General features: G+C 42.9%; 1 protein-coding gene across 3 annotated transcripts in view; it reads right to left on the bottom strand.

The window, feature by feature from the left end:
• LOC128655865 (sterile alpha motif domain-containing protein 12-like) overlaps positions 1-2,670 on the bottom strand; it is a 109,500-nt gene extending 106,830 nt beyond the window's left edge. The window contains exon 1 of one of the 3 annotated variants that reach the window (XM_053709443.1): positions 1,465-2,670. The gene's annotated coding sequence lies outside the window, so the exon portion shown is untranslated. Of the gene's footprint in view, positions 1-1,289 lie in introns of all 3 variants that reach the window. The other 2 variants (XM_053709442.1, XM_053709444.1) reach the window with 2 other exon arrangements.
• Between the last annotated feature and the right edge of the window lie 9,731 nt (positions 2,671-12,401).

Here is a 12,401-nt window from a genome sequence, read left to right on the forward strand (position 1 = left end):
AATAAAGTGTAAATGGGTAAAATGAATCACTTATAATATAAAGATTTTCTAACCCCTACAACCCATAACAAATGGTTAAATGCCCAATAACCCCTCCAGTAGTAAACACACAAAATGAACTCACATTGCTGCAAACAAACCCCTACTGAATTATTACCCACCCCATTAGAAAAATATTACATTAACCACTGTTGCCCGACAACATTGCAGAACTTAGCAACCAATTTGCAGCACTCTTGCCAAATCCTTTTTTGCTTTTCCCACCAAATATACACATTCTACATAAAATAGTTTTCTGTTTCAATGACTCAGACGTAATGTAAAACGTCACACCCAAACAAAAACCATTTACTGTAAGACGTCCTGCACCAGGCCCCCCCCCACAGCAAGCCCCCCTACAGCAGGCCCCCTACAGCAGGCCCCCCTACAGCAAGCCCCCCTACAGCAAGCCCCCCTACAGCAAGCCCCCCTACAGCAAGCCCCCCTACAGCAGGCCCCCCTACAGCAGGCCCCCCTACAGCAAGCCCCCCTACAGCAGGCCCCCCTACAGCAGGCCCCCCTACAGCAAGCCCCCCTACAGCAGGCCCCCCTACAGCAGGCCCCCCTACAGCAAGCCCCCCTACAGCAGGCCCCCCTACAGCAAGCCCCCCTACAGCAAGCCCCCCTACAGCAGGCCCCCCTACAGCAGGCCCCCCTACAGCAAGCCCCCCTACAGCAGGCCCCTAGTGTTCATGAATAAGATGAAGCTATTTACTCCTCAATTTATATTGTTTTTATGGCGCTCACTGACTGATTAAGTAATTACACAATCAGGTACAAGCCCAGGGATCAGTCACAAGTCAACTCTCTTCATATTCCCATTGGTTAAATATTCTATCCGATAGTCAGGGAATTCTCCTATTTGAGCCTCAGAGCTTTCAATATAAAATGCCCTTTCTTGATCCCATGAGGTACAGTAAAACCCCAGAAGCTCCCAGGATCAGCTCCTGTAAGTTATTAGTTCAGGCTTCTGAGGGCAAATAGACCATCAGTGTCTCCTATGGTGTCTATACCCATACGCCATTTTTCTTTTCAGTAGTTAAATATTATATATTCTTTTAGATCATTTGTACCGAATACATTTATAGAACATCTTTGAACAAACTATTCTTACCTCAGCCCAGTTAAGTAGATGTATCTTGTTATAATAGCAATGATTACTTGCTTTAGATAAAACAAACAATGTACTACATATAACAGTTAGAGGGAAGCATTAGTAAGATTACTGTTACTTTAGCAAGTAAGCTCACCTGTCCTGTAGGTCACCTCATGTAAAGGAGATTACACCGTATGGTACCTCATGGGCTGGGTCCATACACCGCTGTCATTCTTGTTAATGTCTTTTTGTATATGTTACTCTGGTATCAAGCACCAATTTCTATATCACTGCAGAACATATACAGGAATAAGTTAGTAATGTGGTACCTGCTGTATAGGACCAATAGAAATCTCAAGACCAGAATCAGTTCTGTAGCTGACAGTTCCTTTGCTTTCTCTTTGTCCAGTTTCCTGACAGGTTATAAGGATGCTACTAAGTTTTCTCTCTGACTTTAATCTTCTTATTTATCCTCTTGTTCTGGGACGTAGTCACAGGTGCAGCGTGGGTCCTACCAGGGTCATCTTCTGACTTGGACCTCCTGACTCTGCTATTGGTGTCTCATTGCCATGTTCATCTCTCTTCATCCGATATCCCTTCTCTTGTCACAACTAGGTCTGTTTCTCTGGTGTTATCACAAATAAAGGCATTATATGATCTAGTTCAGCGCCTGTTTTCTTACAACTGTAAGGACGCTGCTGTCTTCACTCTTCCTGTAGCTTTGATTTGTCTTATCATGTTTCACCTGTAATCTCCTGATTGCTCACAGGTAGGAGGAGGCAGATCCGGCTTCACTCTTCCCAGTAAATCATTCACTGGTGTAATCCGGCTATATTGCAGCTGTCACCAGGAGCATATTGCTGTGAAGCCCAGATGAGTGACAGCTGAATAACGAGACATATTGTACAAAGGCAGTACTAGTGTGTCACTGGTTAATGTGCACAAATGGCAGATCCAGCATTGCCTCATATAAACTGCAGTATAGTACACATTGTGTGATCACAGTGATTACAAGAAGTTATGGTTGTAGTAAGGACTTGTGCCCATCAGCTGCTAAACTGATCTCCAAGGCCAGTAAGTCATTCAATCTGAAATCACATAAGATTGTAGTGCACAGAGTCTGGATAAAATCATAAGATAGTAGTGCACAGAGTCTGGATAAAATCATAAGATAGTAGTGCACAGAGTCTGGATAAAATCATAAGATAGTAGTGCACAGAGTCTGGATAAAATCATAAGATAGTAGTGCACAGAGTCTGGATAAAATCATAAGATAGTAGTGCACAGAGTCTGGATAAAATCATAATATAGTAGTGCACAGAGTCTGGATAAAATCATAAGATAGTAGTGCACAGAGTCTGGATAAAATCATAAGATAGTAGTGCACAGAGTCTGGATAAAATCATAAGATAGTAGTGCACAGAGTCTGGATACAATGCTGAGCAGTAAATACCTGGGTTAAAGGCTGCAGAGAAGCAGAGGTCATTACATGCATGTCAGTGAGAGAGGGTCACAGACTGGGATGTTGCTCTATACGCCAGTGAATGAGACACTAATACGGTGCAGGCAGCGGCTTGTTAGGCTCCCCTGTCTCACACACCCTGATATGACACGCCTAGCACCAGCCCAATCAGGGCTCTCCTGTCCCAGTACAGGCTTTGACCCCTTCACTGCCAGAGTAGTAGATTGAAAGTACATTCTAGACAAAATTGAGCACATTTCACTTGTGATTAGAAGCATTTCTGCTGTACACTTCTATGGGACAAACATGCTTCAAGGTTTCAGTAGCAGCTTCTATTGTTCAGACCATGTACACAGCATATGTAAATATACTACACAGACTGCTCACCCTCACAGAAACATCCCAGCCAGCTTTCTGTCATGCTGGTGCATGCTGCATACAGCAGTATGCTCTGCTGTTCACATGCACACTAACAGCTCTAACTGCCTTAGTGTTAGTTATTGCTAGAATTTAGTTGTGCTATTACATGTAATTACATGCTGGTGCATGCTGCATACAGCGGTATGCTCTGCTGGTCACATGCACACTAACAGCTCTAACTGCCTTAGTGTTAGTTATTGCTAGAATTTAGTTGTGCTATTACATGTAATTACATGCTGGTGCATGCTGCATACAGCGGTATGCTCTGCTGGTCACATGCACACTAACAGCTCTAACTGCCTCAGGGTTAGTTATTGCTAGAATTTAGTTGTGCTATTACATGTAATTACATGCTGGTGCATGCTGCATACAGCGGTATGCTCTGCTGGTCACATGCACACTAACAGCTCTAACTGCCTCAGGGTTAGTTATTGCTAGAATTTAGTTGTGCTATTACATGTAATTACATGCTGGTGCATGCTGCATACAGCGGTATGCTCTGCTGGTCACATGCACACTAACAGCTCTAACTGCCTCAGGGTTAGTTATTGCTAGAATTTAGTTGTGCTATTACATGTAATTACATGCTGGTGCATGCTGCATACAGCGGTATGCTCTGCTGGTCACATGCACACTAACAGCTCTAACTGCCTCAGGGTTAGTTATTGCTAGAATTTAGTTGTGCTATTACATGTAATTACATGCTGGTGCATGCTGCATACTGCGGTATGCTCTGCTGGTCACATGCACACTAACAGCTCTAACTGCCTCAGGGTTAGTTATTGCTAGAATTTAGTTGTGCTATTACATGTAATTACATGCTGGTGCATGCTGCATACAGTGGTATGCTCTGCTGGTCACATGCACACTAACAGCTCTAACTGCCTCAGGGTTAGTTATTGCTAGAATTTAGTTGTGCTATTACATGTAATTACATGCTGATGCATGCTGTATACAGCAGCATGCTCTGCTGGTCACATGCACACTAACAGCTCTAACTGCCTCAGTGTTAGTTATTGCTAGAATTTAGTTGTGCTATTACATGTAATTACATGCTGGTGCATGCTGCATACAGTGGTATGCTCTGCTGGTCACATGCACACTAACAGCTCTAACTGCCTCAGGGTTAGTTATTGCTAGAATTTAGTTGTGCTATTACATGTAATTACATGCTGGTGCATGCTGCATACAGCAGTATGCTCTGCTGGTCACATGCACACTAACAGCTCTAACTGCCTCAGTGTTAGTTATTGCTAGAATTTAGTTGTGCTATTACATGTAATTACATGCTGGTGCATGCTGCATACAGCAGTATGCTCTGCTGGTCACATGCACACTAACAGCTCTAACTGCCTCAGGGTTAGTTATTGCTAGAATTTAGTTGTGCTATTACATGTAATTACATGCTGGTGCATGCTGCATACAGCAGTATGCTCTGCTGGTCACATGCACACTAACAGCTCTAACTGCCTCAGGGTTAGTTATTGCTAGAATTTAGTTGTGCTATTACATGTAATTACATGCTGGTGCATGCTGCATACAGCAGTATGCTCTGCTGGTCACATGCACACTAACTGCTCTAACTGCCTTAGTGTTACTTATTGCTAGAATTTAGTTGTGCTATTACATGTAATTACATGCTGGTGCATGCTGCATACAGCAGTATGCTCTGCTGGTCACATGCACACTAACAGCTCTAACTGCCTCAGGGTTAGTTATTGCTAGAATTTAGTTGTGCTATTACATGTAATTACATGCTGGTGCATGCTGCATACAGCAGTATGCTCTGCTGGTCACATGCACACTAACAGCTCTAACTGCCTCAGTGTTAGTTATTGCTAGAATTTAGTTGTGCTATTACATGTAATTACATGCTGGTGCATGCTGCATACAGCAGTATGCTCTGCTGGTCACATGCACACTAACAGCTCTAACTGCCTCAGTGTTAGTTATTGCTAGAATTTAGTTGTGCTATTACATGTAATTACATGCTGGTGCATGCTGCATACAGCGGTATGCTCTGCTGGTCACATGCACACTAACAGCTCTAACTGCCTCAGGGTTAGTTATTGCTAGAATTTAGTTGTGCTATTACATGTAATTACATGCTGGTGCATGCTGCATACAGCAGTATGCTCTGCTGGTCACATGCACACTAACAGCTCTAACTGCCTCAGGGTTAGTTATTGCTAGAATTTAGTTGTGCTATTACATGTAATTACATGCTGGTGCATGCTGCATACAGCAGGTATGCTCTGCTGGTCACATGCACACTAACAGCTCTAACTGCCTTCAGTGTTAGCTTATTGCTAGAATTTAGTTGTGCTATTACATGTAATTACATGCTGGTGCATGCTGCATACAGTGGTATGCTCTGCTGGTCACATGCACACTAACAGCTCTAACTGCCTCAGTGTTAGTTATTGCTAGAATTTAGTTGTGCTATTACATGTAATTACATGCTGGTGCATGCTGCATACAGCAGTATGCTCTGCTGGTCACATGCACACTAACAGCTCTAACTGCCTCAGTGTTAGTTATTGCTAGAATTTAGTTGTGCTATTACATGTAATTACATGCTGGTGCATGCTGCATACAGTGGTATGCTCTGCTGGTCACATGCACACTAACAGCTCTAACTGCCTCAGGGTTAGTTATTGCTAGAATTGAGTTGTGCTATTACATGTAATTACATGCTGGTGCATGCTGCATACAGTGGTATGCTCTGCTGGTCACATGCACACTAACAGCTCTAACTGCCTCAGGGTTAGTTATTGCTAGAATTTAGTTGTGCTATTACATGTAATTACATGCTGGTGCATGCTGCATACAGTGGTATGCTCTGCTGGTCACATGCACACTAACAGCTCTAACTGCCTCAGGGTTAGTTATTGCTAGAATTTAGTTGTGCTATTACATGTAATTACATGCTGGTGCATGCTGCATACAGCGGTATGCTCTGCTGGTCACATGCACACTAACAGCTCTAAATGCCTCAGGGTTAGTTATTGCTAGAATTTAGTTGTGCTATTACATGTAATTACATGCTGGTGCATGCTGCATACAGTGGTATGCTCTGCTGGTCACATGCACACTAACAGCTCTAACTGCCTCAGGGTTAGTTATTGCTAGAATTTAGTTGTGCTATTACATGTAATTACATGCTGGTGCATGCTGCATACAGTGGTATGCTCTGCTGGTCACATGCACACTAACAGCTCTAACTGCCTCAGTGTTAGTTATTGCTAGAATTTAGTTGTGCTATTACATGTAATTACATGCTGGTGCATGCTGCATACAGCAGTATGCTCTGCTGGTCACATGCACACTAACAGCTCTAACTGCCTCAGGGTTAGTTATTGCTAGAATTTAGTTGTGCTATTACATGTAATTATATGCTGGTGCATGCTGCATACAGCGGTATGCTCTGCTGGTCACATGCACACTAACAGCTCTAACTGCCTCAGTGTTAGTTATTGCTAGAATTTAGTTGTGCTATTACATGTAATTACATGCTGGTGCATGCTGCACACAGTGGTATGCTCTGTTGGTCACATGCACACTAACAGCTCTAACTGCCTCAGGGTTAGTTATTGCTAGAATTTAGTTGTGCTATTACATGTAATTACATGCTGGTGCATGCTGCATACAGTGATATGCTCTGCTGGTCACATGCACACTAACAGCTCTAACTGCCTTAGTGTTAGTTATTGCTAGAATTTAGTTGTGCTATTACATGTAATTACATGCTGGTGCATGCTGCATACAGCGGTATGCTCTGCTGGTCACATGCACACTAACAGCTCTAACTGCCTCAGGGTTAGTTATTGCTAGAATTTAGTTGTGCTATTACATGTAATTACATGCTGGTGCATGCTGCATACAGTGGTATGCTCTGCTGGTCACATGCACACTAACAGCTCTAACTGCCTCAGTGTTAGTTATTGCTAGAATTTAGTTGTGCTATTACATGTAATTACATGCTGGTGCATGCTGCATACAGCAGTATGCTCTGCTGGTCACATGCACACTAACAGCTCTAACTGCCTCAGGGTTAGTTATTGCTAGAATTTAGTTGTGCTATTACATGTAATTACATGCTGGTGCATGCTGCATACAGTGGTATGCTCTGCTGGTCACATGCACACTAACAGCTCTAACTGCCTCAGGGTTAGTTATTGCTAGAATTTAGTTGTGCTATTACATGTAATTACATGCTGGTGCATGCTGCATACAGCGGTATGCTCTGCTGGTCACATGCACACTAACAGCTCTAACTGCCTCAGTGTTAGTTATTGCTAGAATTTAGTTGTGCTATTACATGTAATTACATGCTGGTGCATGCTGCATACAGTGGTATGCTCTGCTGGTCACATGCACACTAACAGCTCTAACTGCCTCAGGGTTAGTTATTGCTAGAATTTAGTTGTGCTATTACATGTAATTACATGCTGGTGCATGCTGCATACAGCGGTATGCTCTGCTGGTCACATGCACACTAACAGCTCTAACTGCCTCAGTGTTAGTTATTGCTAGAATTTAGTTGTGCTATTACATGTAATTACATGCTGGTGCATGCTGCATACAGTGGTATGCTCTGCTGGTCACATGCACACTAACAGCTCTAACTGCCTCAGGGTTAGTTATTGCTAGAATTTAGTTGTGCTATTACATGTAATTACATGCTAGGTGCATGCTGCATACAGCAGTATGCTCTGCTGGTCACATGCACACTAACAGCTCTAACTGCCTTAGTGTTAGTTATTGCTAGAATTTAGTTGTGCTATTACATGTAATTACATGCTGGTGCATGCTGCATACAGTGGTATGCTCTGCTGGTCACATGCACACTAACAGCTCTAACTGCCTCAGGGTTAGTTATTGCTAGAATTTAGTTGTGCTATTACATGTAATTACATGCTGGTGCATGCTGCATACAGCAGTATGCTCTGCTGGTCACATGCACACTAACAGCTCTAACTGCCTCAGGGTTAGTTATTGCTAGAATTTAGTTGTGCTATTACATGTAATTACATGCTGGTGCATGCTGCATACAGAGGTATGCTCTGCTGGTCACATGCACACTAACAGCTCTAACTGCCTCAGTGTTAGTTATTGCTAGAATTTAGTTGTGCTATTACATGTAATTACAAGCTGGTGCATGCTGCATACAGCGGTATGCTATGCTGGTCACATGCACACTAACAGCTCTAACTGCCTCAGGGTTAGTTATTGCTAGAATTGAGTTGTGCTATTACATGTAATTACATGCTGGTGCATGCTGCATACAGTGGTATGCTCTGCTGGTCACATGCACACTAACAGCTCTAACTGCCTCAGGGTTAGTTATTGCTAGAATTTAGTTGTGCTATTACATGTAATTACATGCTGGTGCATGCTGCATACAGTGGTATGCTCTGCTGGTCACATGCACACTAACAGCTCTAACTGCCTCAGTGTTAGTTATTGCTAGAATTTAGTTGTGCTATTACATGTAATTACATGCTGGTGCATGCTGCATACAGTGGTATGCTCTGCTGGTCACATGCACACTAACAGCTCTAACTGCCTCAGGGTTAGTTATTGCTAGAATTTAGTTGTGCTATTAGATGTAATTACATGCTGGTGCATGCTGCATACAGCGGTATGCTCTGCTGGTCACATGCACACTAACAGCTCTAACTGCCTCAGTGTTAGTTATTGCTAGAATTTAGTTGTGCTATTAGATGTAATTACATGCTGGTGCATGCTGCATACAGCGGTATGCTCTGCTGGTCACATGCACACTAACAGCTCTAACTGCCTCAGTGTTAGTTATTGCTAGAATTTAGTTGTGCTATTACATGTAATTACAAGCTGGTGCATGCTGCATACAGCGGTATGCTATGCTGGTCACATGCACACTAACAGCTCTAACTGCCTCAGGGTTAGTTATTGCTAGAATTTAGTTGTGCTATTACATGTAATTACATGCTGGTGCATGCTGCATACAGCAGTATGCTCTGCTGGTCACATGCACACTAACAGCTCTAACTGCCTCAGGGTTAGTTATTGCTAGAATTTAGTTGTGCTATTACATGTAATTACATGCTGGTGCATGCTGCATACAGCAGTATGCTCTGCTGGTCACATGCACACTAACAGCTCTAACTGCCTCAGGGTTAGTTATTGCTAGAATTTAGTTGTGCTATTACATGTAATTACATGCTGGTGCATGCTGCATACAGCGGTATGCTCTGCTGGTCACATGCACACTAACAGCTCTAACTGCCTCAGTGTTAGTTATTGCTAGAATTTAGTTGTGCTATTACATGTAATTACATGCTGGTGCATGCTGCATACAGCGGTATGCTCTGCTGGTCACATGCACACTAAACAGCTCTAACTGCCTCAGGGTTAGTTGTTGCTAGAATTTAGTTGTGCTATTACATGTAATTACATGCTGGTGCATGCTGCATACAGCGGTATGCTCTGCTGGTCACATGCACACTAACAGCTCTAACTGCCTCAGGGTTAGTTATTGCTAGAATTTAGTTGTGCTATTACATGTAATTACATGCTGGTGCATGCTGCATACAGCAGTATGCTCTGCTGGTCACATGCACACTAACAGCTCCTAACTGCCTCAGTGTTAGTTATTGCTAGAATTTAGTTGTGCTATTACATGTAATACATGCTGGTGCATGCTGTATACAGCAGTATGCTCTGCTGGTCACATGCACACTAACAGCTCTAACTGCCTCAGGGTTAGTTATTGCTAGAATTTAGTTGTGCTATTACATGTAATTACATGCTGGTGCATGCTGCATACAGTGGTATGCTCTGCTGGTCACATGCACACTAACAGCTCTAACTGCCTCAGGGTTAGTTATTGCTAGAATTTAGTTGTGCTATTACATGTAATTACATGCTGGTGCATGCTGCATACAGCAGGTATGCTCTGCTGGTCACATGCACACTAACAGCTCTAACTGCCTCAGTGTTAGTTATTGCTAGAATTTAGTTGTGCTATTACATGTAATTACATGCTGTGCATGCTGCATACAGCGGTATGCTCTGCTGGTCACATGCACACTAACAGCTCTAACTGCCTCAGTGTTAGTTATTGCTAGAATTTAGTTGTGCTATTACATGTAATTACATGCTGGTGCATGCTGCATACAGTGGTATGCTCTGCTGGTCACATGCACACTAACAGCTCTAACTGCCTCAGGTTAGTTATTGCTAGAATTTAGTTGTGCTATTACATGTAATTACATGCTGGTGCATGCTGCATACAGCGGTATGCTCTGCTGGTCACATGCACACTAACAGCTCTAACTGCCTCAGGGTTAGTTATTGCTAGAATTTAGTTGTGCTATTACATGTAATTACATGCTGGTGCATGCTGCATACAGCGGTATGCTCTGCTGGTCACATGCACACTAACAGCTCTAACTGCCTCAGGGTTAGTTATTGCTAGAATTTAGTTGTGCTATTACATGTAATTACATGCTGGTGCATGCTGCATACAGCGTATGCTCTGCTGGTCACATGCACACTAACAGCTCTAACTGCCTCAGTGTTAGTTATTGCTAGAATTTAGTTGTGCTATTACATGTAATTACATGCTGGTGCATGCTGCATACAGCGGTATGCTCTGCTGGTCACATGCACACTAACAGCTCTAACTGCCTCAGTGTTAGTTATTGCTAGAATTTAGTTGTGCTATTACATGTAATTACATGCTGGTGCATGCTGCATACAGCAGTATGCTCTGCTGGTCACATGCACACTAACAGCTCTAACTGCCTCAGTGTTAGTTATTGCTAGAATTTAGTTGTGCTATTACATGTAATTACATGCTGGTGCATGCTGCATACAGTGGTATGCTCTGCTGGTCACATGCACACTAACAGCTCTAACTGCCTCAGGGTTAGTTATTGCTAGAATTTAGTTGTGCTATTACATGTAATTACATGCTGGTGCATGCTGCATACAGCGGTATGCTCTGCTGGTCACATGCACACTAACAGCTCTAACTGCCTCAGGGTTAGTTATTGCTAGAATTTAGTTGTGCTATTACATGTAATTACATGCTGGTGCATGCTGCATACAGTGGTATGCTCTGCTGGTCACATGCACACTAACAGCTCTAACTGCCTCAGGGTTAGTTATTGCTAGAATTTAGTTGTGCTATTAGATGTAATTACATGCTGGTGCATGCTGCTATACAGCGGTATGCTCTGCTGGTCACATGCACACTAACAGCTCTAACTGCCTCAGTGTTAGTTATTGCTAGAATTTAGTTGTGCTATTACATGTAATTACATGCTGGTGCATGCTGCATACAGCGGTATGCTCTGCTGGTCACATGCACACTAACAGCTTCTAACTGCCTCAGGTGTTAGTTATTGCTAGAATTTAGTTGTGCTATTACATGTAATTACATGCTGGTGCATGCTGCATACAGTGGTATGCCTCTGCTGGTCACATGCACACTAACAGCTCTAACTGCCTCAGTGTTAGTTATTGCTAGAAATTAGTTGTGCTATTACATGTAATTACATGCAGGTGCATGCTGCAATACAGCGGTTATGCTCTGCTGGTCACATGCACACTAACAGCTCTAACTGCCTCAGGGTTAGTTATTGCTAGAATTTTAGTTGTGCTATTACATGTAATTACATGCTGGTGCATGCTGCATACAGTGGTATGCTCTGCTGGTCACATGCACACTAACAGCTCTAAACTGCCTCAGGGTTAGTTATTGCTAGAATTTAGTTGTGCTATTACATGTAATTACATGCTCGGTGCATGCTGCATACAGCAGTATGCTCTGCTGGTCACATGCACACTAACAGCTCTAACTGCCATCAGTGTTAGTTATTGCTAGAATTTAGTTGTGCTATTACATGTAATTACATGCTGGTGCATGCTGCATACAGTCGGTATGCTCTGCTGGTCACATGCACACTACCAGCTCTAACTGCCTCAGGGTTAGTTATTGCTAGAATTTAGTTGTGCTATTACATGTAATTACATGCTGGTGCATGCTGCATACAGCAGTATGCTCTGCTGGTCACATGCACACTAACAGCTCTAACTGCCCTCAGGGTTAGTTATTGCTAGAATTTAGTTGTGCTATTACATGTAATTACATGCTGGTGCATGCTGCATACAGCGGTACGCTCTGCTGGTCACATTGCAACACTAACAGCTCTAAACTGCCTCAGGTGTTAGTTATTGCTAGAATTTAGTTGTGCTATTACATGTAATTACATGCTGGTGCATGCTGCAATACAGCGGTATGCCTCTGCTGGGTCACATGCACACTAACAGCTCTAACTGCCTCCAGGGTTAGTTATTGCTAGAATTTAGTTGTGCTATTACATGTAATTACAT

This window comes from Bombina bombina, chromosome 4 (genome assembly GCF_027579735.1).
Source record: "Bombina bombina isolate aBomBom1 chromosome 4, aBomBom1.pri, whole genome shotgun sequence".
In the NCBI taxonomy this organism is placed as follows: Eukaryota; Metazoa; Chordata; class Amphibia; order Anura; family Bombinatoridae; genus Bombina; species Bombina bombina.